This window comes from Canis lupus, chromosome 28, assembly GCF_048164855.1.
Source record: "Canis lupus baileyi chromosome 28, mCanLup2.hap1, whole genome shotgun sequence".
In the NCBI taxonomy this organism is placed as follows: domain Eukaryota; kingdom Metazoa; phylum Chordata; class Mammalia; order Carnivora; family Canidae; genus Canis; species Canis lupus.
In genome coordinates, this window is record NC_132865.1 from 13,530,879 (window position 1) to 13,555,805 (window position 24,927).

A 24,927-nucleotide genomic window follows, 5' to 3' on the forward strand; every position below is an offset into this window, starting at 1 on the left:
GTAATCATAAAAAAACTATTGGAAGTGACAGCATCTAGAATCATTTGTGTCTTGAAAGAGAAGAGTGAGCAAGTCTAAATTTGGAATTTTTATATTATTTCACATGTGGGTATTTGTACAGGAGTTTGTATCTGGGTTAATGAAAATGTCACACTCTGTTTATTAGGAATAAAGCTGTTATTGAAGCAGAGCCTCCGTTAATTAGGCTCAGCCTCAGCTTTCATTCTGTAATGTCGCGTACAGCTGTTGTTTTGTTTTATAAAATTAACTATCAAGAGTGAAGGCAGTCTCCTCATATTAAAGGAGATATAAAATCTGGAATAATTGTGATAGCAGGAAGTAAACCTGAAAAGCCGTATTATACATTTTGCCAGTACCATCTATTTTTTTTTTTTAAGATTTTATTTATTCATGAGAGACACAGAAAGAGAGAGAGAGGGGCAGAGACCCAGGCAGAGGGAGAAGCAGGCTCCATGCAGGGAGCCCAATGTGGGACTAGATCCCAGGTCTCCAGGGTCACACCCCGGGCCAAAGGCAGGTGCTAAACTGCTGAGCCATCCGGGCTGCCCCAGTACCATCTATTTTGCATCAGTGCCTACTAAACGATCTGTGGAGGCATGTGGACTACACAGGCTGCATGGGGGCACTAAGTGTCCGCTTGCCACCCCGAAGGCCCCGGAGAGCAGAGAGGGCTACGTGGCCCTCGGTCTCAGGATGCAAGGGGGGTGCCATTTGCTGACAGAGCAGTGGGACTGTGAATGGGGCACTTGGAGGGGCAGCCTTCTTTGGTCCCTGGACTCTAAGGTCTCCCAGCAGCACGGGAGGGCAGGAGGCAGCTGGGTGCAAAGGCAGGATGCCAGAGTGAGCCGTGTCAAGTGGAGCAGGGGAAGCAGAGCCCCAGGGAAGTCCCTAACCCCAGACACTGATTCACTAGCACCTTTTTATCTGGTGCCTGTGGCTTCTGGTCGGGCTCCCACGGAGGCTGGTTCTCCTTCACAGCGCGCCCGAGTCACCTGGTGAAGCGTAGCGTCTGATGCAGTAGGTCTGAGAGTCTGTAGTCCACACGCGTCCCCGGTGTCGAGGCTGCCGGTGTAGGGCCGCACCTTGAACAGTGAGGATCTAACCCAGCCTCCCTCCCAGCATCCTGTTCTCTGATCCCCCCTCTTTCTGTTCCACCGCACCTCCTGGCTTCCAGTCACTTTCGGACGCTGCCAGCGCCTGCAACCCACAGGCCCTACTCATTTCCAGTCTCTGTCACTCGGGCCAGTTCTCCTTTCCCATTTACCCAGAGCGGATTCCATTCTCTCTTCCTAACACGCCTTTGCATGCGCCCTCGGGTTCTTTGCTTCTGTCTCCCCGTCCTGGGTGTGCACCCCTACCTGGCCCCTGCCCCTGCCCGCATCCTCCCTGTGCTGCGGATGCGGCTGGAGGAGCACACAGGTGCATGCTGCGAGGGCTCGCTTGGATCTCGGTGGCCCTCGCACTGCTGGCTCCCCGGTCCATTCGCATCTCCCCCTCTCCGAGGACTCCAGCTACCTGCTGCTCTCCTGGGACACCTTCACTGTTTCCTTGCCCACCCTTACGTTTCAGGGTGATAACCTTGCTTCGGACTCTCCCTCTGCTGGATTCACTCACGTGCCTGCGTGTGGGCCCACGTCGGGGGTCTTCCCTGCCGGAGCCATGGGAGCACTGGGCGTTCTCTGCTTCTCCCAGGGGTGCCATCGTGATGGTCACATTGAGGGGCCAGCATGACTGTACTCATGCCCCAGACTAGCTTCAGTTGTTCAGGAATTCTCTGTTTTGCGAGATGGCTGGTTTGTCTCCCACCTCTACCAAAAAGCTCCATGAGAGCTGGGAATTTTGTCTGTCTTGGTCAGAAACACCTCCTTGGGGCATCTGGGTGGCTCAGTGGTTGAGCGTCTGTCTGCCTTTGGCTCAGGTCATGATCTCGGGATCCTGGGATCGAGTCCTGCACGGGGCTCCCTGCAGGGAGCCTGCTTCTCTCTCTGCCTATGTCTCTGCCTCTCTCTCTCTCTCTCTCTCTGTCCGTTGTGAATAAACAAAATCTTTATTTTTTTATTTTATTTTTTTTAAGATTTTATTTATTCATGAGACACACACACACACACACACACACAGAGAGAGAGAGAGAGGGGCAGAGATACAGGCAGAGGGAGAAGCAGGCTCCATGCAGGGAGCCTGACGTGGGACTTGATCCTGGGACTCCAGGATCACACCCTGGGCTGAAGGTGGTGGTAAACTGCTGAGCCACCCAGGGATCCCCTAAAATCTTTAAAAGAAAAGAAACACCTCCTTGAATAGTGTCCAGCACATGGAAACTGTTCTTAAGTATTTGAACAGATATTAGGTATTAGATGTTTTAGAGGAGAAGATGTGATTATATTAGAACAGAATCTGAAAAAAAGCCAATTATAATAAAAACTATTATTATGGAAGACCCCAGCTTAGAGAGCCTTTTGGACCTGACTATGCCAGATGTCATTGAGATTGTTGAGCTTGCTAGGCTCTTGTGGGGCCAGGGGGGAAACCGACCAACTTCCAGGTCTGTCAGGAATTGCTGTCCCTCTTTCATCAATCACTCTCAGAGTGGTCGGTAGTCAAGTCAGCCTTTAACCAACTCATCTGCTCTGGGCTACAGAGCGTGTTGTCTTCACTTGGGACACTGACAAAGAGCTGTAATGAGTTAGCATTTGACAGTTCCACAGGCTAACTATGCCTACTTCATCATGCATTTAGGACGAGGACATTTTTGGCCATGCATCTGACACCATTTGGGCCTACACTTCTGAAAACAACCACATGGCTTTGAAATTGGTAGAGGGAATATCCTATGAAGCCACAAATGGAGGCACTCTGCATGGGAATGTGTAGCACAGCTCATTCTCAAGGCTGAGAAGTTCAGCAGTTGGGTGTTGCAAGTGAAGGAAAAGGAAAAGGTGTCTGTGCAAAGTTCTAGAAATATTAATTTTATTCTAAGAGTTTTGCTTGTAATAACATTGCCAGCATCACTCCTTGCCTCCCAAGGTTTTCAGCAAGCTTTGATTTAGGAAGAAAAAGCAGAGTGTGTTTTGTGAGTATTAAATACGATGACTGACCTCACATAGGCCCAAGAATACAGAGGGTGCTCAATAAATATGCTTTCCTCCTCCACCTGTGCCCTTTCTGATGGTCTTCATCCAAACCGTTGTCTTTCTGCATAGTATGAAAGTTAGGATATAAATATTACTATATTTTAGTAAGTCATCATTCATTTGAGACCAGTTAGTCTCAACTGGGGAGTGATTTTTTTTTTTTTTTTTTTTTTAAATATGGAACGCTTCACGAATTTGCGTGTCATCCTTGCGCAGGGGCCATGCGGGAGTGATTTAACCATTCAGGGGACATGTGCCAAAGTCCAGAGACCTTTTTGGTTGTCACAGCCAACGGGTGGAGGAACCACAACCCCTCCAAACAAAGAATTATCCAGCTCCAAATTTTAGTGCTCTGTACTTTTACTAGTGCTTACAGTTTACTTCTCCTTCTTTTATTCTAAATAAAAGAAGGGCAAGATTGAGAAGGATGTGACAGGCTGTGGATCCAGGTGGGAGAACCCACCTGCCAGATACCAGGATCCACTTAGTCTTATTAAGCACGTTACAGATGGTTTCTAGCTTTCTAACAAGTGCTTTATATGATATTCATGTCTAGATTAGTTGTTTAGCCCCTTAGAAAAATAACAAACAAGCAAACAGTGTGGCAGAGACATGGAGAACTATGGGTGGGAGCTGAGGAAGAGGAGATAGATGCTGAGCTAGGATGTTGGGCATGGTGGCAGTGCCATAATGGGGAGTTTGCCACGCCAGGCCAAGTGGTGTGGTTTTATCCCAGGAGCTGTGGAGAGTTCTACATATGGAGCCCTCATGCTCTTTTCTGTACTCTATTCACAACCTATACATACTTCTATTATTCCCTGTATCTCTGTGTCCTATATATTGGGAACTTGGTCTCTTGAACTGGGCCTTACCATTTTGCTTTTGTATAGCACAGAGCTTTATTAATAAGGCTTATTAGACAGATGTAGCAGTGCCTCAAAATAGTTTTCCATGTTTGAGCAAATATGATTCAACATTTGTTTCTGATGCAGTTGATTAGAGCTTGAAATGGATCTTCTTGGTTTTATAAATGACAAGTTTTCAGGAAACCTACCAAAACCCATAATATTGCTGAACTGTAGTGCTCAGTGGTTCAGAGTGGGGGAATTTCCCAGCAAAAGGCAAAGAGGAAAGAATTTCCATTGCCTTCCTTTGTTGAAAGTGGACTGTTGGTAAATGTGATCTTTACCCTCTCTCTGGTTTCGATGTGTAATTCTCCTTGCCCTTTCCTGAACATTTCTCTTGGACCTTATATCCAGGAGGCTCTTAGACCATGTGAGTTTAGGCCCCAAGAGGTGCAGTAGGGGTTGAGGAGCTCTTGTCTTATTGGCCACTGGAGAGGCTTATATGCCAGGTCATGAAGGGACCACCGCCTTGTTTATTGTCAATTTTACTAAATTTTTTTTGGTCTTTCTAGCATTGCTTTGCTTTTCACTTTTTTTTTCCTAAGAAATGTCTCTTTCTTTTCTCTTTTAAACTTTACCAAAAAATAAATAAATAAATAAATAAAATAAACTTTACCAAAAAAAGAAAAAAAAATGCATTGGTTTACATCAGTGGATGCTGTTTCTGAGAATATTCAGTCTCGTTACTGGGCCGTACTTTCATGACCACAGCTCTTTACTTCTACTTAGCATACTTTAAGTTGCCTTCCTTGATCCATAGTCAACAAAAAACAGAATTTTAGATTTGAGATTATATTCCTCATACTTGCATCACACTTCCTCTTAGAGGAAGTGATCTTTATAAGTAATACAGTTTTTATTTTAAGGTAAGAAGCAATGCCAACAAAAATATAGCACATTTTGGGGCACCTGGTTGGCTCAGTGGTTGAGCATCTGTCTTTGGCTCAGGTCGTAATCCCCAGGGTCCTGGGATGGAATCCTGCATCAGGCTCCCCGCAGGGAACCTGCTTCTCCCTCTGCCTATGTCTCCACATCTCTGTGTCTCTTATGGATAAATAAATAAAATCTTTTTAAAAAAATATAGCACATTTCAAGGTGAAAACAAAATAATATGGCTAAATATGTTGTAATAATTATCACACAGTCCTGTACAATTTTGTTCCAACTATCTCTGTTCTGATAAGGCTGTCATCTTCTTAGAACATGCAACCCTTTTTGTTTTAATCCATGATACCTTAAAGAACTCAAAAGGTCTGTGTGTGAGGTGTGCGGTACTAACCCACCGTTACTGTCAGTGTTTGTGTGAGAGAGGTAACATGAAGCAACGAGTCTAAAACAGCATGGGCATTTTGATAGGGATTGCATTAAATGTGTAAATTGCCCTGGGTAGCATTGACGTTTTCACAATATTAATCCTTCCAATCCATGAGCATGGAATATTTTTCCATCTCTTTGTGTCTTCCTCAATTTCTTTCGGAAGTGTTCTGTAGTTTTTAGGGTATAGATCCTTTACCTCTTTGGTTAGGTTTATTCCTAAGTATCTTATACTTTTGGGTGCAATTGTAAATGGGATTGACTCCTTAATTTCTCTTTCTTTAGTCTCATTGTTAGTGTATAGAAATGGTCTATGTATACAATGGAATATTCCTCAGCCATTAGAAACGACAAATACCCACCATTTGCTTTGACGTGGATGGAGCTGGAGGGTATTATGCTGAGTGAAATAAGTCAATCAGAGAAGGACAAACATTATATGGTCTCATTCATTTGGGGAATATAAAAAATAGTGAAAGGGAATAAAGGGGAAAGGAGAAAAAATGAGTGGGAAATATCAGAAAGGGAGACAGAACATGAAAGACTCCTAACTCTGGGAAACGAACTAGGGATGGTGGAAGAGGGGGTGGACGGGGGATGGGGGACTGGGCACTGAGGAGGGCACTTGATGGGATGAGAACTGGGTGTTATGCAATATGTTAGCAAATTGAACTCCAATAATAAATAAATAAATAAATAAATAAATAAATAAATAAATAAATAAATAAATAAAAAAAACAGCGTGGGCATAGTTATTCATCATTGGGAGCACATGTGATTAATGTCATTTTTACTTTTCTACATATATAAAAATTAGGATAAATATATGGGTCTGTGAATATTTTAAGAGCAAGTTTTATTTTTATTTTTTAAGAGCAAGTTTTAAACTTTGTTTTTAAACATTCTACTAAAGGTTAACTAAATAGTTATTTGTCAGTTGCTTTTCTTATTGCTCAAAACTTTAATAAGTAAATGAAAAGGTAATCATTTTACCCTTTGCTATTGTAATTTTCCTTCAGTTCAGAGTTTTGAAATTGTTTCTTCTTGTGTTTCCTTTCCAGAAAACACGAGGTCATTCTCTTATTTCAGCTGTTGGGTGTAACAGAGCTGGGAAAGAACAATTTCAAGGTATTCACGTATCTGATATATTCTACATTCTCGCTTATTCAAGCTTACATTTAGCTTAACTTCTTAGAAACATCAATAGATTGATTATTTGGGGACCTTGCATTGCAGGACTGCAGACACAGCTGTGAAGTTGAAAAGCCCCCAAGTGTATTAGCTTGTGCAGTTTCAAATTTAGCACCATGGGTTTCTGCCTAGAGGTTGTGAGACACCTATGGTTATGCTTTCCATAGTATGGTGTTTCCTTTTGGTGATGGGCACTACCCTGGCTCTGCCTTCTAAGGCTAATGGGAGATTGGGCAAAAGGCCTGTCCTCTCTGTCTCTCTACTCACCTTTGAGATAGAGATAATCATTGGATAGGTAAGATTAATGAGATACTGTAGTGTTCGCCACTGTCACCACCACCACAAGTGAAATTATATGAGATTGTGTTTCCTGTTATTAGTGGTGTTAGGAATCTCATATGGTGTTAATCATAAAGTTGTATTAAATATCTTTAATGATCTTGGGTCACCTTCAAACAGAACCGAATCCAGAAAAAAAATCATCCAACCTAATGGAAGAATGAGTTAACACAAAGTCATCCTGTGTTTAATTTTGGCAATTAGCTTACTACTTGATTATCAATTTTTATGATGACTCCTGGACTTTGAAGTGCTGTATTCACCCATTTTAAAAGATTTACAAACCATGAACATGGTGACCTGACTGACCCTTATCCGTTATACATCATTATTCAATTCCTCTATGGGCTGGAAAGAAAGGCGTACATCTGGCTTGAATGTTTCCAATCTCTTTATAGAACGAATCTTGTAAAAAAGGCCACTGTCTTTTAATTAAATCTTTTTTTTAAGTTGCTGAGAATTTCTTTCTCTTTCAGAGTAACCCCTTCCTCTTAAGAGAACAGGGAGCAATTTCAGGGTCATTTTGGTTACCCTCTGAGGTCTTTCTAAATATAACTACAGATCCTGGAAAACAGCCTGCCTTTTGTGAGTTAACTTAGTTTAAAGAATCAGTGCATTAAGAGCTTTGATTATCCACACTCCAAAAATGCCTTCCTCTGATCTCCCAACATTGGACAAGAATCTCGATTTAAGGATTAGATATTTTCTCTGAGCCACTTCTATTTCCACTGGAGCTACTTGCCTTATTTTATGTGTGGGCCTGAAATGTAGAACATGTTCTAGTTAGGGGGAATTAAAATTTAACTCAAGAATCTATATATTCTAGAATAGGTCTCAGATGTTTCTGTAGTCGAATCAGTCTTAAGTTTTTGGAAAGCATTGTATTATGTGCTACTTTTTTTGTACGTGGCTGACTGCTTAAATTTAACTGAGCATTTTTTTTTTCTGCCAAATTTCCAGTGTGCTCTCTGCCAAATTCCTGACCCCAATGTTTTGGTTATCTTCACTTGCATATCCCAAGCAGCTCTCAAAATTAATATGGATTCAGTGAAATGTCTTCTATCCACCCGCCTCACTCACTTTCTGCTTACAACTGGTTCCTTCTTCTGGAATCAATATTTCAATTAAAGGCATCACTGTCGACCCCATAACTCAAGCCAGAAATCTCCGACCTGACATTGCTTCACCTTCTGCATCCAGTCCACAGTAGATTCTGGATTTAAGATAATATATGAAAATTCTAAGAACAGTGACTGGTGCTTGATGAGACCAAATATTAATGGCCAGCTGCTACAAATGTTCCTTGTAAATATCTTCTCAATCTTCTCCTCTGCCTCCTACCATCACTACATTAGCCCTGGCCTTCCTGACTCTGCATCAGCCTGTTGCTAGAGCTAACATAGCTCTTTTCCAATAGACTCTACCCATTCGAGATACCTTGCTTTCAAATTGATAACGTGATTTCCTGCTCTCAATGACTTCTGTGGGCCCTTTAACCTTGAGAATAGATCCAAACACTTTGGTGTGAACCTGCACAATTGACCCGGTGGCACCCTTCCAGTATCCTGTTTACCTTTCCCTGCTTTGACATCTCTGCTTCATTTAAACTGAATTTCTCAAGATATTCCAACACACAGTGTGCTTTTGGGCACACATGCCTTTGCACAGGCTGTTTTCACTTCTGAGAATGCCCTTGCCGCCTTGTCCTTGATAAATTCCGGTGAATCTTTCTAGATCCACCTCGGCTTCCATGTCCTCTGAGAAGCCCTCCCGATCCCCCGTTGTAACTGGGCTTCCATAGTTCTTAAGTTGTGTCTCTGATCATACTGTATTTAATTTTCCATTTATATGTCTGATCCTCCTTTAGACACTGAGCATTGAGCGTAAGATTTAACTGTAGGAAAAAAATAATGGTTGTGGAGAGTAGTCTCATGCTCTGCTTTTCTCTAAATATAAGCATTTTACCAACAATAATGTCTTGCTTTCTATTTTATTTTTCATATTCATGCACTAAAGAAGAGCCACTAAAACCAATTTATGGTCCTTTCCATCTTCCGCTGCTAACTAGTACTAACACAGTGGCTATATACTTCTGGAACTTTTAATTGTGTGTCATTTCCACCTTAGAGATAGTTTCAGCCAATATTTCCATCAACTTTGGTGATGACAGTAGTTGCTTGCACTGTGTTTGAATTTGAGATTCAAAATTTAAATTACTGCAACCTATTTTCAGGCTTCTAAATGTGCCATTGTGACTTGGAAGTGTGTTTTAAATTTCCAGAGTTGCTGTTTCCACTTATCAGAAAGACAAGCAATGAGCACAAACAGCATCGGTAACTATTTGGTGAGACATGAGCCCCTAATCCAAATCAACACATGAGTATGTTTCTTGAGAGACCACAGTTAACACAATTAGCAATAGGCTGCGTCTTTGAGCAGCTAGAGAAAGAGAGTGGGATTCATTTTTAATTCCAACCAATTGTGAGCAGGAAAGCAAAAGCCTCGGCTGTCTGGAGTGGCTTTGTAATCAGAGGTTACCACAGGCCTGTCAGGACTTTCAGCAACTGCCTCCACTGTGAAAATAGTTTTAGCTTGTCGGGTGAGTGCAAGGCTAGGAAATGGTGACTTTAGCCAGCTTTTATCCCTTGTTTGATCTTTGGCTCAGAGAGATGAGGTTAATTGCAGCATAAGCTGGTAGCTTTATTTTTTAAATGAATCCATTTTAATAGCAACCTGCTTGAGCCCTGAAAAATGTCCAAGAACAGTAAGAAAGAGCTGAATATAAGTATGTGTTACGTTGTGAATTTTGGATTTCTCTAGGCCAGTAGTCAACAAAATACTTGGCAATCACTCTAATCTTTTTTGTTTTTTTTTCTGTCCTTAGCCACATTTGTTTTGTGTGTGTCTTCTGAGTTATAAAAGCATTATATTCACTACAGAAAATTGGAAAGTGTAAAACTCCCTAGGAAGGATAAAAGCCTCTACAGGAGGCTCTTACCCAAAGACAACCATTGTCAGCATCTTGGCTGATACTAGCTTTATAGAGTTTTCTCCAAGCAAACATAATATACTTTTCAAATTCGTATGAAAAATTTTGCGTATGTCAAGAATTAATAATATAGTGAGTTCTCGTGTATATATTCACAATCCATATTTACAGATTATCAAGATTTAGATACCATTGGTCCATCCAGCTCTTTTTTCTCTTTCCCTACCTCTTCCCTTTTGGAAGTCTCTGCTAACTACTTTGTAAAGGAAAAAGGGAATCCTGATCTACTAAGAACTATGAAAGGCAAGCATTTGCCTGCCAATTTCACATACCCCCACTTACCTTTTATTATGGTGCAAAAAAAGTATGGTTTTACACTCAGTATTGCATTGTACTTTGAGGATAAGTAGCCTTAAAGCTCAAGTCTATCACATGCTAGATGGATATTGATTTTTTCCTCTTAAATCAATGTTTCCCTAGAGCATAGTTTTATTTATTCATAAAGCTAAGATGATGTCTGACAGGAGTTATACCAGTGTAAATCTGTGGTGCAGGCACAATACGAAGAGCTTTTGTAAGACTCAAAAATCAATGATGCTAGAGGGTTACTTCATAAGCCTGAAAAAGTACATTTGCTGTGCTTCCAAGTGTGAGAGGAAAATCTTAGCATATGGTTAACTTCCCGTCCTCTGTTTTTCGGTGCCACTTTTCAAATGAACCTAAATGAAGTGTAACTAAAATTGGAACATCAGACTGGATGGAATCAAAGCTTCAGCGACAACCCCTTGTCGACACCAAATCTGTCGGTTCACTCTTGAAAGATGTGCTGCCCTTGTTGATCTCAGCCCTGTAATGTTGCCTCACAGTGCAGGGATCCCAGAGTGTGGATTTTTCTACCCAAGGGACACATAACACAAGTACATTCACTTTTGGGGTTGTTTCCTTCGCTCTCTACGTAGCTAGACTGTGTAAGTCATGAGTAATTCTAGAGTATTCACTTTGTTGATATGTGGGCATGGGTATTTTTATTTTCTTCTAAATTTTTTTAACATTAGCTGACTTTGAAGTGATTAAAAATGTATCCAATGGCTAGCATGTCACCATCTGGAATTTTATTTTATTTTATTTTTTATTTTATTTTACCTTTTAAAAATTTTTATTGATTTATTTGAGAGGGAGGCACGTGTGTGTGTGCATTGAGTGGGGGGAGGGGCAAAGGGAGAGGGAGAGAGGGCATCTCAAGCAGACTCCCTACTGAGTGCCAAGCCCAACATGGGGCTCCATCTCATGATCCATGAGATCATGACCTGAGCCAAAATCACAAGTCAGATGCCTAACCGATGAGCTACCCAGGTGCCCCTGGAATTTTAAATATCAATTTTCTCTTAGCTATCTGATCTTAGTATGGTAGAACTGGCTAGGGAGTCAGATGACCTAGACTCTAGTTTCATTATTTACTCCTAGCAGCTGGGTGACCCAAGGTGAGTTCCTAAAGGACTAAAGTTTTTGTTTATAGTGTCATTTTGTTTGTTCATTTAAATAAAGGTGAGGATTTGTGAAATTAGCAAACATTCACTTGACTTCCATCATCTTCCGTATATCAAGACTCTTTTTTTTCTTTTAAAAGTAACTAGTTGATATTTTTAGAAAGGAAGGAAAGAAGAAACAAAAGAAAAAATGGATATTTGAAATGAGGACTCTTTCTTCATAAAAAATAAAGCTTTTTCCAGTTTCAATGGTCCACAATTTTCTGTGAAAAGATTTCTGATGATTAGTTCAACTACCAGTCAGAAGCCACAATTTCCTTAGAAACCTCAGAACCATTGAGGACACAGACTTTAGAAGCTGGGACCTTCAGCACCTGCTATGGAGAGCACCTGGGTGTTCTAGCCAGGTCTGTAGCTCCCAGGGGACCCCAGTCCACCTCTAGAGCTTTGGGAGAAGTCTCTAAGATCCTCTCTCTTTGGACTCACCTGTTCCCTCTCTCCTAGTAGCAGCAGTGAGAGCCTCTTCAGAGGAAGGTTCTAGGAACTATAGAAGGGAAAGGACGTAAAACTGTTCATGATGGTTACTACTCACTGCTGGTGGCACTTGTTTTCCTTTGTCTCACAGCGCTAGGCTTTGACACAACGTGGTGGCATGTCAGTGCTACAGGGCTTCTCCCATTAAGCTCCAAGAACATAGCTGTTCATCTCATGAGCAGATAGCTTACTTTGCAAAAGTGAGAAGATCCTAAGAGCTACTTTTTTGAAACGCCCAGGTTAAGATCTTATCTTCAGCAGAAACCCTGATTGCCTGGTGTGAAAGGCACACGACAGAGCCTGTTTGAAGATGAGGGCGTTGGCTGTTTGGACTCTAACCATTGTATTGAGGTTATTTGTTATGTTTTCTAAACAGCTTTCATGGAGTCCTCCAAAGTCTTCTCCACTTTCTTCCTTCAGTATGCTCAGCTTCATATTCTTTGATCCTACCCTATTGCCCTATCTTTTTAAAAATTAATTTTGCACTCTTCTAGGAAGCTGATTAAGAAAGTCACTCTCGGGATCCCTGGGTGGCGCAGCGGTTTGGCGCCTGCCTTTGGCCCAGGGCGCGATCCTGGAGACCCGGGATCGAATCCCATGTCAGGCTCCCGGTGCATGGAGCCTGCTTCTCCCTCTGCCTGTGTCTCTGCCTCATTCTCTCTCTCTCTCTCTGTGACTATCACAAATAAATAAAAATTAAAAAAAAAAAAAAAAAAAAGAAAGTCACTCTCCCTTGCCCTTTGGTTCAGAGGCTCTGTGGGCTCACCAGATCAATACTAGTCATCAGTGGAAGAATAGGTGTCCCAGCTAGCTGGCCCTACACCCAAGTTATTAACACATGATTTTGAGTGGTGGACCTCTGGGAACAGCCACAGTTTTTAGTGATTTTGATATGTTGCTCGGTCATACCAGGACCCGCCCTTCTTCACATGTGCCTCGTGCATCTCTGCAGACACCAGGCAAGTCATGCTGATAGTCCGTCTCTGGGGGTTTTAACTATGAAGAATCAGAAAATGGGGGGAAGGACAAGAAATTAAAACTCTTTCCTACAGCTTCATATAGGGAAATGACCACAAGGTTGAGAATCTGTGAAACTGATTATTTTCTAGTGGAACAGCCAGAAAATATAGAAACTCAAGAGTGGTAAACCAGGGTTTGCTGTTTCATTTGCACAGTCCTTTGCCATTGCCCCGTAAATGACCCATAGCACGAAGGCAGGCTGCCAGGACATTAATGTTTAAAATTTGTTTTCCCACATTTCAATGTGTATAGTCTGTAAAATGTGTAGGCACAATTTCAAGTATTTATTAGGCAATTATTAAGCCAAACAGGTTATGTTTGCAGAAGACAAAGGAAGTTTGATTTTTTTGTTGAGTGTGTTCTTGAGCCTCTGCTAAAGAAAGATCTCCTGTTTACTTTAACTGGAGACATTTGCCTCTCAAGTGTATGAGTGTGGTATAGGCTGCAAATAGCAACTCAGAACTGAAGCCAACTGGTGGTGCCAGGGATGGGTATGGGCGCTGTTACAGATAACTGAGGCAGTGTTTGTTGAATTGTCATGAGTGACAGGACCAAATTATTGTAGACTTGATCATAAGACAAGTTGCTTTGTCTTATAATCTTTTTATATAATCTGACCAATATTCTAATATTTAAAAATTATGTATGCCTCAAACACACAAAAAATGGTGAAAACTGCACAATTATGAGACTAAATCACATCTCTCCAATTTTCCCATCAAAGATAGTTGAAAGCATAGAGGATGGTTCCTTCTTGTCATGCAGATCTCAGCTTATGTGTTACCTCCTCAAAAAGGACTTCCCCAAGCAGCCATGGTTCAGGAATCCCTCAAGACACTCTCACTTCTTTTTCCTTGACCTTTTTAATTTACTTTCCCCATCTCATACTTTAGCATTAGTCTTTTGTCAGGCTTTACCTACAGGGAAGTAAGCTGAGACTTCATCTGTGTTTTTCATCTTGTGTCCATCCAGTGCCCAGAGTAGTGGCTGGCATCTTAGGAGCACCTGAATGTTCTAGATCTGCTTTCTTCTCTGGATCTTCCCCTCTGGCTCATCGTTCTTTGTTTTTGTTTTTAAGGTTTTATTTATTTGAGAGAAAGAGAGTGGGGGGTGGGGAGTGTTGGGAAAGAGGCAGTCTCCCCTGCTGAGCAGGGAGTCAGTCCTAGGTGAGAGGGCTGGATCCCAGAACCCTGGGATCATGACCTGAGCTGAAGGTAAACCCTTAACTGACTGAGCCACCCAGGCACCTCCCCCCACCCCACCCTGCTTCTGTTTGAGACCATTTCATCATCACTGCCTGGAAGCAGGCCTTACTGTCACCTTCCCTTGCTGTAGAATCCATGGTGCTTTAAACTCTGTATTTCTGTAATTAGCTAGTGTTTACCTCTTGGTTGGAGCGTCTGATTGGCACATTGATAACACGTCTACTGTGTGTTAACATGATAGGCATTTGAGGCGAGTGAGTCAAGTTTCCAACCATAAGATATAGCTGACAAAAGATTTTGAGAGAGCAACACATACACATTTAAGAATTACCTGTACACTGACATTAATACTAAGGGTCAGTTGGATAGGTTGTTCTGCTTTGATGGTAGACTCAAGCAATGGCTTGTTGTAGCTTCCTTTTTTGGTAGTGTTATTTAATTTACTCCTGTGATTAACTTTCTGAAGGAGAGCTTTCTTTTTTGGAAATGTTCTACCTCTTAACCCCAAGCTCCAGCTCAGAAGCCAGAGTCTGATCTTCTTTTGTCTGGGAATATCAATTTTCTACTAATGGCTGTATTTTACATGATAACAAATCCAGTCTCTTCTACAAGTCTGCTTCATTTATGCAAAATAGATATAAATTGGAACATGTATGAATCAAAGTATTCTTTCAGGCAGAGAAGCTGCTGTAGAGCAGCTATAGAGCATGCATATAATTCTGTGGGCCCTCATGTCAGGTTAACCAAGGAAATGTTCGTTCTCTGGTCATCAAAGATAATGTTTATTGGACATTAACATTTCTCTCTTTTGGGTAGAGAGAAAACAGCTTTTTTTTTAAGATTTTATTTTTTTATTCATGAGAGACACACAGAGAGAGGCAGAGACAAAGGCAAAGAGAAAAGCAGGCTCCCCACAGGGAGCCCAGTGTGGGACTTGATCCCAGGACCCCCGGGATCACAACCTGAGCTGAAGGCAGACACTCAACCACTGAGCCACCCAGGCATCTCCCAGAAAACAGGTTTTGAAATTCAGGGCCTTTGCTACTTCCTGTCTTAGAAAGGTCAACTTGTTTTGGACCATCTTTTATACTTTGAAGGAATAACCTTTGTACAGTAGTGGCCTGAAAGCATTAGCGACACTCCTGCTCACTGATTGTCAATAATATGGAGAATTTTTTCCAAATTGAACTTAGCTATTAACAGAGAAAAGGAAGAAAATTAAATTAGCAAGGAGGTGTATCAAAAGCCTTTTGTAAATGCTATAGAGTCTCTCAAAAATCTAATCCTTGAGAGAAATTTATTTTGTTCTGAAAAGAATAGGTTACTTTCCCAAGAGATCCCAAAATGCCTTTCATTTATAAGAGATGGATTATAGCCTGTGAATGGAACAGCAGGATTTTCAGTTCTTTAATTTTGCCATCAACTTGCTGTAATTCACCAAAAAAAAAAAAAAAAAAAAAAAAACCTGTAAGAAAAACATTCTGGTACTACTATGTTCTTTAACCTATTGCATAGATTTAACTCTACAGATAAAAGATAAGATATACTAATTAATAGTCTAGCATCTCACGGTGCTCAGCTCTTGGGATAATTATTGATTTCTGAGCTGCCAACGCTTTTCAGTAACCCAATGCTTATCGTTCTTATATTCTCAGACCCACCTGCAGTTAGACTAGAAATTCCTTTTTTGACCTTTTAGAACTTGCCATAAAATATCTTCAGTGAGAAGTAATCATTGGTATGTTTCTATCAAATAAGCCATGGAGAGATAGGTCCATTTCTCAGCTTTAGCTGTTGCTTCACAAATAAGAATTTAGGAGTGCTGAGAAGTCCAAATATTGTAAAATTTGTACTTCTATTATTTGAATACACTGATGAGAACATGACCATTTGATTCACGGAGTTGTCACTTTAAAAGTATTCATCAATGTTTTAAAATTAAATCTTTGCTCTTTATGCAGGGCATTATTGGCTGGGGCATGAGGAGTTAAAACTCTAACATTAGATTACCATTTTTTTTTGGTTCATCCAAAGAACATATTTAGATAACAAATGCATTTCTATCCTCATCAGTATTACTTGAGTATTATTTTTAAAGCTTGTGATATTATTAACTCTGCATTCTCTTTTATGAATTTAAAATTATGCCATAATAACTGATGAAGAGCACAGTAAAAATAAATAAACTTTGAAATGCAAAAAGATTAGTGGGGATAATAAATATCCACTCAGAGTTTTAGCAGTTTTGATCTTGGCATTCGTTTTATCCAGTAAATATTATCATAGTACTTTAATTTCAGTTTCTCTATCTGAAAAATTATGCAGGAGCAGTCTTTGTTTTCAGGAACTAAAGCGATGTTTACAGCATTTGAGTCAAAAGCAGAGGTCATAAATTAATTCTAATCCTCTGAGCAAAGACATTAGCCTTGTGTAACATTAGGATTTGGGCTTGTTCACATAAAATAATCCCAAGAATAATAGTTCCCCGTGCTCAATGGTGATCATAAAGATTAATATTTTTCTTTGGTTAATGATTATGAAATACATTAATAAGCTTCTCCAAACACTTCCTGAAATTTTAATTATCTGTAGACTTTCAAAGCTATATTTTGATCAGACATGTAAAGAAGCGATGGAGCTCAATTAGTGTCAAATTAAGGATGATTTTACATTCTGATTTAGAGAAAAATGCCACCCACCATCAGACTTCAAAATAGCTGAAATACTTAGAGAAAAAAAGTAAGTGGTTGAGGACCTTAGGCTACCTTATTGTCTCCATGCCCTGTGAGTCGGGCAGTGCCATGCAGAGAAAGTGGCTGCTGGGGCTGTCACTGTCCTCTCTGCCCATGGCAGTGCCCCCAGGACCTCTCATGAAGCCGCAGGGTGGCACATGGAGTCTCCTTATAAGGCCTCATATAAATTCACTTTCAAGTCTTTAGTGAATAGGTTTTAGCAGGTTGATAGCCCCTTCCTGTGATCTTTTTCTAAGAACTGGGCAGTTGGGGCAGAGTAAAGAGAGAGCGTGGCTTCTGTTACGTGTGGTGCGCATGGAGATTGTGTAGCCTTACATGAGCCCCTTAACTCTTCATACTTAAAATGGGAATATGAATCTCTACTTTATGAAAGTTGTAAAGGATAGGAATGATGTTTGCAGAGCACCTGGTGAGTGATAGATGCTTAGGAAATTGTGGTGCAGTGGTTGTTGATATAATAATAATAATAATAATAATAATAATAATAATAACAACAGAAAAAACAACCACAGCCATGTTTGAGGCATTACACTTGTTAATTATATAACATTTCTGTTCAGATTTCTGATGTTGGCCTTGTCATTCACACATGCTCTAGTTAGCCAAAGGAAGGACAAGTAATCTCAGTCTTTATAAATAAATGGATCTTCTCTGATGCTATATTTTCTATCCTATGAGATCATGACTTCATGTCATTGAGAAAAATATGTGAAAGTCATGCAGATATTCATAACAGTATGTTCTTAAAAAAATGAAGATGTGGAAACTACTTGCCTCAACAATGAGGATGTGACAAGAATATTAAAAATAATATTTTATAATTTTAAAAATGGCATATGCACCCTGTTTTGAAACATGGAAGTGCATACCTGATATAATACCTGAAAATAGTGTTTCTTTGCTGATGGCAACTTTGTAAATATTTCTACAAAATAAAGACCAAAGGAGGGATGACGCCTGGGTGGCTCAGTGGTTGAGCATCTGCCTTCGGCTCAGGTCATGATCCCGGGGTTCTGGGATCAAGTCCTCTATCAAGCTCCCAATAGGGAGCCTGCTTCTCCCTCTGCCTCTCTCTCTCTCTCATGAATAAATAGATAAAAATCTTAAAAAAAAAAAAAAGGCCAAAGGAAACTTCTGAATATAATAAGTAGGGTTTTAATGTTCACTAGTTTATTTATTTTACACAAAGTTGCATAACTTTATAAAAATTATAAGCTGTCTTAAGAATGTAATAACCTTCATTTACTCATTCTAATGAGAACGTGCATTCCGTGCCCTAATGACAGGTTTGAAGATGAACTCTTGGAATGAAATTATTTTGTAAATTAGTCCTCTTTTTCTGGGCTGCCAAAATCTTGTACATGTATGATAAGCCAAAGAAGGTGGTAAGCTTGAACAGAAAGATTTAGATTTTTAATTAATCCAACCCAGAGAAATGCATAAATAGATGTATCATTCTGTAGCAATTTATGTGACAATTTGGGACCTGATGGTTTAAAAAAGCTTAAGTAGTCTTTAAAGGGCAGCTGACAATGATTTATATAAATTAGGACTTCTCCGTGTTCTCATTTTTTCTTTCTTCTTATCACATGTAAAAGGGACGCTAGTGCAGCAGTGCTCATTTTACAGAAGAGAGCCATGCCCTCAGGCACTGTGCATGATGCTTAACTTGGGCTTGTGATAATGTTGGCATCACAATTATCTACCCAGCACTCAAACCCTATCAGAGACAACTTACAGATTGACAGGGAAGTATACTCTACCTAAGATATAATGCTGCATTTATTAAAAGAGTTCTTTAAAACATAGATGGACTTTAGACAAGGAAAGTATAAGGCAAATAGGAAGTTAACGGTCCTCTAGAGGAAGAAGGTGGTGGAAGGGGATGGGGATGGACAAGTAAAACACACTTTGGCATACCTCTCTGCTTGTTCAATTCCAGAAGATTGATAACCCCTGGAGGTGTGAGGTGGGGGTTTGTGTTTCATTTGTAATGAGCACATGCTCTACTGTCTACTGCCAGCTTATCAGCAAGAGTGAGGCTTCAATTGCGGGGTCACCTCACCCGCTGATTGACTCATGCACCTACTTTTCTTTTTTGTTGCTTCATTGGGTTTCTCAGCATCACAATTGCTTCTCTTTATTCCTGCCTCAAAGGAAACCTGCCTGAAATCCAAATGTATTTACTACTCATTGATTAACTTATAGGCAAAGAGATAGATAAAAAGCAATGGGAGTGCTGTTCCTTTTCATTTCAGGACTAAACATGGGTCTTCTCTCTCCTATTTTGACATTTTAAGACAACTGCACTTATGAAGAGGCAGCCTTCCATTAAAATTACGGCTTGAGAGCTACAGAGTGGGGCTGATACCTGTCTGTGATTTTTGATATGTAAAACCCCAGAACAGAGCTTCAGAAAGGGTCTTCTCTAGCAACATTCTCATCACAGTGCCTATGACTATGTAAATCTAAGTTTGTTTCATTAGAGTCATTTTGACATTTTGGTACATGAATGAGGTAGACTAATTTATGTGATCAGATTCTCATTCATTTGATAGAAGATTAAGTGATCCATTTAAAAATGCCAAAGGATATTTTTAATTTGGAGTCTCAATTTTAATTGAAACACTATCATTTGAATTTGAGCATTGAGAAGTAACAATGAAACATGTTTTTAATTTCTAAAGTAAATGATTAAGCTGTATTAATTTTAAAGCAGTCTTCCCTAGCTTTGCTTTTATAGGAAAAATATTTGCAAACTTATTTTTGTTTTTTTCTGTATATAAAATTAAAGGAGTACATTGAACATGCCATTTGCATGTTGATGACTGGTCCTCTGTCAAATAGGATGACCGGGGAGAGACCAGGAACCATCTTTAGTTCAGCCTTAGTCTGAGGTTTATTACACAGTAGGTGCTTGGTAACTATTGAATCTCCAAATGGAAGTCAGCAATATGTAATGGAGCATTAGCCCTGCCAGTCCTTAGAAGTATCACTGAACCTCTGTGAGCCTCGGTTTCCCCATTTATAAAGTGGATATGATGATATTTACCCTCTTGTTTTAAGGGGATACTGTGAAAGTCGAAGGAAAAAATGTGTGAAACATTTTTGAAAACTGGAGAAGAGGGCTTTCTATAAGTATTCATTACCAGCATTATTGTGTTTCAGGACTGCTTGTTAGTACCATATGTTTGTTCTAGCATTCAGTTAGCATTCCATAAAGGCATATTTCAGTTAAAAAAAAAAAAAAAGATTGTGTGCTAGAAGTAAAATTGAAGAGAAATTAGTAACGTATCACGTTAATTGACCTCTGGAGTTTTATTGAAATACTGTGTTTATCTTGACATAATTATAATCTTGTGCATTTAATTTACTTTTGTTTTTTCATGGAGGAACACTCAAAAACACATTTAGACAACCAAGTCATTATTTCCCAACAACACTGCACATTAGTAGCTTTTTATGTGTATGGGAGGCTTTTTATGTAAGAGTGAGCAATGGATAATGTAATGTATAACACGAAAATATAAGGCATAGGTACATGAAAATTTGTCTTATGATTGCCATTACTGCTTTGGAAATTAGACCTTGATATATATTACATAAAATTCACTGTTAGATTGTTGTAAACTCAAAGACAGGGTTTTGTTGAAATGATTCTGATGGACTTTAATGAAAGAAATGAGTATATGCCTTAGCTTTTATTCTCTCTTCTTGCTCAGTGTACAGTTAAATTTACTCTGCAGGATCGCAGTATTTATCATATTTTATACTCTATATTAAATTTATGCTATTATTTCTAAGTGATCCAAAAATACATTAATAAAGTCATAACCAGTAGCTGGACACACAAATATTACAGTCCTAAGTTTTGTTTTCAATCGTCTATATGTCCTTAATTGGATAGTATAGTCATGGCTTAAACCCATATGAGCATATTTTTATTATATATTGGGCATTGTGGTGAAGCCCTGGAGACAAAGATTTATGAGACACAACCCAAAATTATATACTGGCAGGGATAGGGGACACAATCTCATATCAATTTTTTAAGCTATTTAATCAATATATATACTTATGTATATTAATGTATACATGTACAGATGATGCCAGAGTCTTTGTTATAAACCATAATAGTGACACTTCTCAGACACTCCCAAGTTCTGAAAAAAAATTAAGAGATAGGACAAAATAATTGTCAGGGCAAATATCACCTTTATTACTAGTAAAGGTCAGGTTGGAGTGCGGGGTTTATCTGTTGTGCTGATGCCAAACTCCGGAAGTGAGTACAGGCCACAGTGGCAGGGACAAGCCTCTCTGTGGGCCCAAAAGGAGCAACTCAAACTATTGGCATGAAGATCAGAGGAAAACACATCTTCCCAGAAGATAGCCCCACTCCCTAGAGGAAGAAGGGAGTTGCTGAGCCTGGGATACCTCGTTCATGCTTCCTGCAGTCACCCATTAAAGAAGTCACCCTCTCTCTCCCTCAAGGGAGTAAGTGAAGGGGTAGAAAGAAAGATCCAGGAAAAGACCCAAGAGTGTATCTGCTTGAACTGTGTAGAGAAAGGATTCACTCCCAATATGAGATAGGTAGGTTAATACTTGATGCCAGATGAACTGAGCAGAATCTAAGGACAGAAGGAAGAGTATATCTCTCAAAGAAGAACCTTCAAGATTTGGAGCTAAGTGGTCCAGGAAGAAGGAGTTAGAATATTCTGGTGTGGCAGAGGCAGGAGAAGGTGAGTTTGTTTGGAAAGGAGGTGAAAGAGGCTTGGGAAGTCCCTACAAAGAAACTGAGGAGCCTTTAGAAGTGGCACACTTGACTCTTGCTTTGCGAATGTGTGTGAGAGGTGTTATTTTTTTTTTCTTGATTGCATCCTAGCACATTGAACCCTGAGAATGTTTTTTCCTATTTTTGCATGGTTGTCTCCATAACTTAACTTAGCTAATTACATGTAAGTACATGCTTTCCAAATATGTACTGAACTTGGTGACTAATCATGAGATATCAGTAGCAAAGAGTCATTTTTGGAGTATATGACCTATATAAGGACGTGTTGCAGGGCAAAATTATTCCCTCCCTTTCCATGATTAACATTTTTGTGCTTACATTAAAAGCTGCCTCTAAAATAGATAAAGTTCTGAGTAAGTTTTCAAAGCTGAACTTGTAGTATGTGTCAATCTGGGTAGATCCAGTGGAATCCTGCTCATTGAGCCATGCTCAAATACGTTCATGAGCCAACAACCTATTGATTTTGGAGGTTTTTCATAGTGTACATGTCTCCAAAATAAAGTTCTTAGACATGGGGCTTCAAAGAATGGTAACAATTATGGAATCAATTATTACAGAGATTTTGTTACTTCATATAGTAAATCAGGTTTGCTCCAAAACAGTGTTACTAAAAAGGAAAAAAAAAAATCTCTTTAGTATAATGAGATTCTTAGTTGACTCTGTATCCTGTACCCTGTGAGCAGTTGCTGACTCTTGACAGAATGGTCTGGGTGTGGAATGGTAGGATCAGAGAACACCCATTAGCTACCTTCTCTGTCTTCAGGGAGTTTGAAGTTTCACAGAGGAAATGTGACAGGCATTTACCTTATAGGTGGTAAATAGAAACAGTATATGAATCAGCACCAGGATGTCTGTTTTTTGTCATTCTTTGCTTTGTTTATTCTGAAAACATATTGAACAGTTTCACAGGTGTTAAAGATAACTGTGTCTTTTGCTTGACACCGTGACAAATGCTACTGTCTTGACTTACCCAGATGTAATTGGATTCACCATATAACTGATGTCCCCTCCACTATCTAAAATTTGGTAGATTTTAGTAATTCCCTTCTTGGCTATCATTTGTCATTTTATCTTTGTTCTCTCCTTGCTCTTGTATTTCTTGAATTAAACACATCTCTAATATGGCACAGAGAGAAAGAAGTGAGAATTGCATACTTTAAGACAAAGGATAAGTTTTGAGGCCTAAGTAAGTTGCTACATCTTGGCAATAGGATGGTCCAAGTACATGGGTCTGATGTAAAATGTCCTGGTGGCTGTCATATTTTCTTTAGGATGCTGCAAACATTACAGGATATGGTTTTTGTTTGTTTTCTTTATCATTAATGCAGAGGGTTTATTTTCTTTTATCTCTGCAGATGTTTGGCAAAAAAAAAAAAAACGAGTTGACTTGTTTTAACGGTGATTCTTGTAGACTGGATTGAATTAATTATATCCTGCTTTTCTTTTTTTTAAAGCAGCTTTATTGAGTTATAACTCACATGTCATACAATTCACTCATTTAAACTCTACAGTTCAGTGGCTTTCGGTATATTCAGAGTTTTGCAACTATTATCGTAATCCACTTGAGAGAATTCTTATAACTCTGAAAGGAAACCCCTCATTCCTTAGCTGTCATACAATTTCCCCATCTTCTGCACTCCCCCTGGCCCCAGGCAACCACTGATCTACTTTCTGTCTCTAATGAACCACGCTAATGAAGGAAGCAGTCAGCTAAAGTTTCTCAGTGTGACTGATTAGAACAATGAATCTCATCAAAAATAATAACAAGCTAGAAAGCAGTTACATATTCAATATGTAGAAAAGGAATCCTCGGCCGTTACCAGTTGTGTGCATCAACCATTTGCAGGATAAAGTCTATGAAACATTGCTTAGAGTTCATGGCACTGTGCATTGTTTACCCAGAAAAATCCCATTTTGGACATTCTCTCTGTAGGGACTTTGCTAAGATAATGGGTTTACCCTCAGTGAGCTGATAGCATGGAAGAGGGGGATAGATGTGTATAAACAAATAGGTACAAAATGATATCAAAGTCTACAGCACAGAGGGTACTCAAGGGACAATCCTATATGTCCGAGGAGCCTGGCAGGGAAATGTCTAAAACAGCTCCTGAAGGAGGTGGCCCTGGGAGATCAGCGAAGGCATGTCTGCAGTTCATGCGGGCATGGGGAAGGGTGTTTGGGTGGAAGGACCAGTGTGCTCAGAAGCAAGGAGGAGGAAGCATCCTGGCGCCTTTGGTCATGAGCACATAGGGTAGTAGGATGTTGTTCACATGAAAGTTTGAGAGGAAGATACTACGGGCAGTGAGCCACTGCATGAAAGGTGCTGTGTGACAGCGTCAGAGGTTGGGCTTTACCTGTGGTATTAGTTTCCTGTAGCTGCTGTAACAAAGTGCTACAATCTGGGTGGCTAAGAATAATAAAAATCTATTTTCTAACATTTCTGGAGGCTAGAATTCCAAACCAGGGTGTCGGCAGGTTCACACTCCCTCTGAAACCTGTACGGGAAACCGGTTATAGTAGTTCTTGGTAACCCCAGACATTCTTTGGCTTGGGTCAGCATGATTCACTCTCTGCCTGTGTCTTCACATGATGTATTTCCTGTGCTTCTCCATGCCATCTTCTCCCATGCATGTCTGACTCCAGGTCCAAATTTCTCATCTTTATAAGGACACTAGCCATTTTGGAGTAGGCCCACCTTCATGAATGACCTCATTTTAACTTGATTACCTCTGTAAAAGCCCTATTTCCAAATGAGGTCACATTCTGAGAGACTGGAGGCTAGGACATCAGCATACATTCTTTAAGAGAGAAAATGCAACCTGTAGCACCCACCAAGCATTAGGGTGTTACTGAAGGAATTTAAACAAAGGAGTTGAGTGATTGTATTACATTTTAGTAAGTCACTTGGTCGGCTGTGGAAGGTGAATACAGAGGAGTCAAGAAAAGTTAGGCCTTGTCCAGGCAAGAAGTCTCATGGATCTTGTATGCCTGACCAAGTAAATGATTGGTGTGTTACTTTATTCTTCACTCATAAAATTAAAAAAATAAATAAATAAAGAGAGGGATCCACAAATCCACAGCAGCACTGGAAAGCCAGGCCAGACATACCATCAGCAGATAGAGATACTCAAGAATCTCAGAAGGTATTAAGAGAAATTAATCTAATTGGCAGTGAAACCCAACAGAAAAGAGAAATCCATTCTCTTTCACAGCTGCATAGGCAATATATTAATATGACGTTGGCTT

At 39.9% G+C, this 24,927-nt stretch overlaps 1 protein-coding gene across 2 annotated transcripts in view; it reads left to right on the forward strand.

Annotated features, from left to right (window-relative positions):
• Positions 1-24,927, forward strand: part of PAG1 (phosphoprotein membrane anchor with glycosphingolipid microdomains 1) — a 137,342-nt gene that overhangs the window by 38,107 nt on the left and 74,308 nt on the right. For both annotated transcript variants that reach the window (XM_072804113.1, XM_072804115.1), the window contains exon 2: positions 6,433-6,499. The gene's annotated coding sequence lies outside the window, so the exon portion shown is untranslated. The remainder of the gene's footprint in view (positions 1-6,432; positions 6,500-24,927) is intronic.